Below are 6,000 nucleotides of genomic sequence, written 5' to 3'. Positions count from 1 at the left end.
AGCGGTACCGATGGAAGGAAGGTTTTGATTGGCGACGTTGAGGGGAGGGGGACAAGGCAGAATACGGCTGTAGTCGAATACAACCCGAGAACGTAGCGGCAAGTACCCTCAAAGGAGGCCCTCCAGCCGAGGACGTCTACCGATTATATATATATATATATATATATATATATATATATATATATATATATATATATATATATATATATATAATATATATATATATATATATATATATATATATCACCAAAAATTGAAGAAACATAACAGGATTTAATTCACGACGTTTCGGCTGGAGGACCAGCCTTTTTCGTGATTTTATATTATATTGACCAAATCAGCTGCCAGAAATCACTTTTGGTATATATATATATATATATATATATATATATATAGTTGATGCAACGTATGTGGGACGCAAGGGGGCTGCTTTCGGAAAGATGAACGCCGCAGTTTTGAGATTCATTGTAACAAGACGAGAAGGGGCTAGTTGGCGATTCATCACATCACGATCAGTAAATCGGTAGCGCTCGGTTGTCACAGTGGATACGGAGAGACTATACGAAAAACGGACATCAGGCAAAACGCTACTATCGACCGGCTTAATTTTGAACATGTAAACATTTATTGAAACCTGCAAAATAGAACGCGTTTGGAGCAGCCCTTTGTCTGCGGTCGTTTTGCGTGTGGTCTATTCGTATTCAGCGGGGCAACTAATCGCGGGATGCGTTGGCCACGAGACGAAGAAACAGCGTCCCGTTGTCGCGTCGAGCCCAGGTTGGACGGCGTCCCGAAACCAGCCGTGTGATCCAGGAGAAAGAAGCTGCCTTGAACTCGCGTTGCCACTCGCTGGCGGCGGCGCACGCAGGCTGGCGGGCCGCGCGAGCGTCCGTTTCTTGCCGCGGCGGTGTTCGCGCGGGCTCCTTTCGCTGCAGCATCCGCCGGAGCCGGCGGGCATGGAGGAAGCAATCTCGCCTGGTGAGATGGGAGCGCGCCGCTCCCTTTTGTGGGCCGGCCGCTGTGCCGCTTGGCTTACCGCCGCTGCTGCTGCTCCAAGCACCCTCCCTCCCCTCCCTGCTGGCCCGCTAACCTCCATTGCCGCTGAAGGAGAAAGCTTATCCGGTCTAGCGCTGGCTTCTCGCTCGCCGCCGGTGCGTATTTTTGCGCCGGCTTTATCGCGCGCCGCGGATGTGATCGGCTGATCTTGGGGCAGGCCGAAGAAAGTTGGGAAGCCGCGCAATTTGAGGAGCCCGCTTCACGGACCCTTCCGAGGCGTGCTTCACGGACCCTTCCGAGGCGTTCGCGGTATCCCACCGAGATCGGAGTGCTTGCACGCGTGCTCCGGGAGTCGCCTGTGAAGCGGCTCTCTCGTTCTCCTCTAGTTTCTTAATAGGCGCCTGCGCAGTACGCAGAGTCGCCCGCCTAGTTTGTCTTACGTAGAATTGGCGGAGATTATTTATTACGCGCTCGATATCGCGCCTGGACAGTACTGCTTGCGGAGGCCTTTGGCGTGAAGCGTATAACGGGATCTCCTGAAGGAAGCAGCGCGCTTTCCGCACCAACGCGACGGAAGAGAGACGGAAAAAAATGTACAGAGAAGGCTTTTGGCGGAAGTGTGCGTCGCGGACGAGCACGTCTCCTAGATACGGGATACGAATCGTGTGGCTTGGCGAGAGATAGCTCGTTTTTTGTGTGGAGATAACTGGAAAAGAAATGGGGAGCGGGGCTTAGCGAGAGCAGTCTCTTCCTCCTCCTCCTCCTCCTCTAGCCGCTTCTTTCTCTCAGTCGTCTGAGGGCTGAACTGAAACGCGATGTAAGATATCATATGCCTGGCTTAATCAGCGGCACACTAGCGTTGATACGGGGTAGTTAATGGTCTGTTCGACATCCTGACGTCGTGTAAAAAGGGAGTCTTCAGGCGGGGACACATGTCCGGCGAGCGCTCCGAATCCGGTCCGGCTCGCCGCGTCCGGCGACCGCCGGATGCATGAAACCGGTGCACCGCGTCCGGTGAAGGTCCGACGGCAGCCAACGCGAGCGCGGAGAGCGCCTGCGTCATGATGGCGTAGGGGTGCTCCTCTCGGAGCCGGACGGCCGGCCTGGCTGCCTGTCGCCGGTGCCTGAAAAATGCGCTCACGTTCATAGCACGCCCTGGGATGGAGGAATGTCAAAAATAGGTCATTTTGGCGATCGTTGGTTAATACCGAGGCTGGTGGAGGTGATAACTGCGGCACAAGCAGATTTCTTTCTGTAGTCGCTTTGCTCTTGCTGATCATCGGGCGTCTGCTAGCTCCTCTGCTGAAGGCGGCGCGGAAGTCTAGAATATCTTTATTTTATTGTGAGACTGCTCACAATAAAGCGGTTACGATAGTAACCCCTTTATAATGCAGCGATGGCCATTTCTGAAACGCCCTCAGCTGCGGCATCATGCGAAACTGGCTAGGCTTAGCGACGACCAGGGCTAGCTGCCAGGCAGCAAAGTTCGTCGCCCGCGGGTGGCGTCGTTGCTGAAAGCTCGGCTCATGACCAGGCCATGCTGCCGTTGCTATAACACGGCAGGCAGTCTTTGTAATATCCTTCTTTCCTGCCTCCATGACTGCGATACAAGCAAATTTCGTGCCGCAGCAGCTTTGCGGCGGCCGCTGCCCGCCGTGGCGGTGCGGCTCGCCTAGCGTTCGCTAGCTCCGCTGCTGAAACCGATCATATTTTAATTCTATTATGAGATAATGCTGTGGACAGCTAAATCGACGTCAAGAGTGAGCCTTTTATTATAGCTCAAGCGACTCCCGAAGCGCCGTCCGGTGCGGCTTTGATGCGAAACAGGCTGTAGGCCTAGCGACGACCAGGGCAGCCAGGCAGCAGCGCCGTTCGTTGGCCGACCGCCCCCGCGGGCGGCGCCTTTGCCGAAACCTCGCTACTTGCGCAGGCATGCTTTGTCGCTGCTCGAATACAGCGGTCTTTTTAATAGTAGGGCTGTTTTGTCTTTTCTGGGCGGACGTGAAGTACACCGACACACTGATGTGCTTGCAGTGGGCGGCAGTTCACAAGCAGCGACCGGAGCGGCGCGCCAGACATGCTGTCGGACTTGTGTCCTCTGCTTTCGGCACCCCTGTCCTCTTGAGGGGAAACCTGTCCTCCAACCCCCCCACCCCCCCTTTTTTTTCCGCTGAGCTCTTCGTAACAATCCGTGGGCTCTTAGCAGACGTTCTGATAGATGGAAAAGTAACTAATAGTAACTCCGTGGATGGTTGCTACTAGTTATTAAAAATAAAAAATGGCGCAGCATCTGTCTCACCCGCCGCGGTGGATCAGTGGTTAGGGCGCTCGACTACTGATCCGGAGTTCCCGGGTTCGAACCCGACCGCGGCGGATGCGTTTTTATGGAGGCAAAACGCTAAGACGCCCGTGTGCTGTGCGACGTCAGTGCACGTTAAAGATCGCCTAGGTGGTCGAAATTATTCCGGAGCCCTCCACTACGACAACTCTTTCTTCTTTCACTCCCTCCTTTATCCCTTCCCTTACTACGCGGTTCAGGTGTCCGTCGATATTTGAACCAGATACTGCGCCATTTCCTTTCCCCCCCAAAAACCAAACCTATCTGTCTCGCATCTCGGTGGACACCTGAACCGCGCCGTTAGGGAAGGGATGGGGAAGGGAAGGAGGGAGTGAGAATAGAAAGGAAGAAAGAGGTGCCGAAGTGGACGTCTCTGGAATAATTTCGACCACTTTGCGATGTTTAACGTGCACTGACATTGCACAACACACGGGCGCCTTTTGCGTTTCGCCTCCATCGAGACGCGGCCGCCGCTGTCGAGTTCGAACCCGGGTGCTCCGGCTCAGTAAAATGTTTTGTTTTGTTCACAGGTCTTCGTTGCAACCGAGTGCAGCGTCCAGGGACGTTCGTACTATCGAGGCTCAGTCCCAAAATATATCGAAAATCTCCTGTGTGCTGGGGTTTGAATAAGGATGGTTGGATAGATGGGTGGGTCCAGGCTTCCCCTTGGTACCGGGCCGGCGGCGAGCGTACAAACTCCCGAATTGACCATTTGCGGAAACCTGTAAGTTGTCTTCTCTGCAGGGCCTGTTTTCCATCCAAACGGTCTCGAATCCTGACGAAACTTCGAGCGAATGAAAACTCCGGATGGTCGCACTCTGAAAAGGAGGGAGACTGTCCTTTGTGGCAGTGCTGTGGGGGAGTGGGTTTTTCCTTGTGCTGGCTAGGGTTGCGGGGGGGGGGGGGGGGGGTGTAGGAAGTTGGGGAGATGGTGTTGGTCAGCAGAAAAGTTTAAGAATGTTCAGTATGAGGTAGCTCACTTCTGCTGGCACAGGAACAAAGGCCCATTTCCTTCTATTTCCTGCCTAGCCTCTACTGCAGTGCTACTGAAGTTGGACTACAATCCCTTTTTCTATACTGTACCATTGTACTCTTTGGACGGCTCTCTCGGAGCCATCTTGAAGTAAACTGGCGACATTCCTGAGTTTACTCAGGAGGGGGAACTTGACTCTTTTCGTTTCCACAAAGAATGCGAGAGTGTCGTCTGGGAACGAGACCTTTGGGTTGGAAAACAAGCCTTGCGGAGAAGCTGACTTACAGATTTCTGTAAATGGTCCACTAACCCGATTGTATGAACACGGTGTTATTTTTACGTAAAATTGCCTTCGACATTGTTCGGGGTGATATATATATATATATATATATATATATATATATATATATATATATATATATATATATATATATATATATATATATATATATATATATATATATATATATATATATATATCCGCGTGCAGCACGTGCTTAGCAAATATTGTTCACCTGTGTTGCGAGGCAGTTATAAACAGACGGAACGGGTTCGACTCCGAAGGCTGATGGCCGCCCGAAACCGTCAGCGTCCTCACTTTGGATAGGAGTATGGCTTGGACATTTCGGTCTAACCCGAAAAAAAACGATAAAAGTTCGCCGAATAATAATAATAATTGGTTTTTTGGGAAAAGGAAATTGCGCACTATCTGTCTCATATATCGTTGGACACCTGAACAGCGCCGTAAGGGAAGGGATAAGAGAGGGAGTGAATTCCGTTTTCGAAATTCGGTTTTAACCAAGAAAAGTCAGTATTCTTGGCATGCAAGGCATAGATAGCTGGCTGTTGAATGCGCGTTACTCAGTCAAAGCTGAAATTAAGTAAGCAGGAAGCCAGGGGCATGATGCGACGATGGTGGAGTTGGCTAAGCAACGCAGTTGTGCTCCGCTAGCTTACATGCCTATGACGACTGGGAAGCACCACATCCTCGCCGCCTGCTAGCTAAGCACTGTTTATTCTCCGTCATCACCTGCTTAGAGCAGCTAGTCTGACCTACATGCAGGACATTGACACGAATCCGTGCATGGGCGTCGCGAAAAAGTATTTTATGGCTACTGTGACATTTAGGCGGCAGTTCCATCGCTGTCATCAACACGCAGACCACGTCATGCCCGTGAACCCAACGCGATAACCCAACATTAACATGTCAGCCTCTAGTTCAAGTAAACTTATATATAATTGGTTTTTGGGGAAAGGAAATGACGCAGTATCTGTCTCATATCGTTGGACACCTGAACCGCGCCGTAAGGGAAGGGATAAAGGAGGGAGCGAAATAATAAAGGTGCCGTAGTGGAGGCGTTTTTCCTCCATAAAAACGCGGCGGCGCCCGTGTGCTGTGCGATGTCAGTGCACGTTAAAGATCCCCAGGTGGTCGGAATTTTTCCGGAGCCCTCCACTACGGCACCTATTCTTCCTTTCTTCTTTCACTGCCTCCTTTATCCCTTCCCTTCCGGCGCGGTTCAGGTGTCCAAAGATATATGAGACAGATACTGCGCCATTTCCTTTCCCCAAAAACCAATTATTATTATTATGCCGTAGTGGAGGGCTCCGGAATAATTTCGACCACCTGGGGATCTTTAACGTGCACTGACATCGCACAGCACACGGGCGCCTTAGCATTTTGCCTCCATAA

The 6,000-nt window shown here is 51.5% G+C and overlaps 1 protein-coding gene across 1 annotated transcript in view; it reads left to right on the top strand.

The window, feature by feature from the left end:
- Window positions 1-813: 813 nt before the first annotated feature.
- Window positions 814-6,000, top strand: part of peb (zinc finger protein pebbled) — a 38,613-nt gene continuing 33,426 nt past the window's right edge. The window contains exon 1 of the mRNA XM_077646362.1: window positions 814-978. The gene's annotated coding sequence lies outside the window, so the exon portion shown is untranslated. The remainder of the gene's footprint in view (window positions 979-6,000) is intronic.

Source organism: Amblyomma americanum, chromosome 1, assembly GCF_052857255.1.
Source record: "Amblyomma americanum isolate KBUSLIRL-KWMA chromosome 1, ASM5285725v1, whole genome shotgun sequence".
Lineage (NCBI taxonomy): Eukaryota > Metazoa > Arthropoda > Arachnida > Ixodida > Ixodidae > Amblyomma > Amblyomma americanum.
Note: the sequence above shows the minus strand (reverse complement) of the source record. Positions and strands in the feature narration are given on the sequence as shown.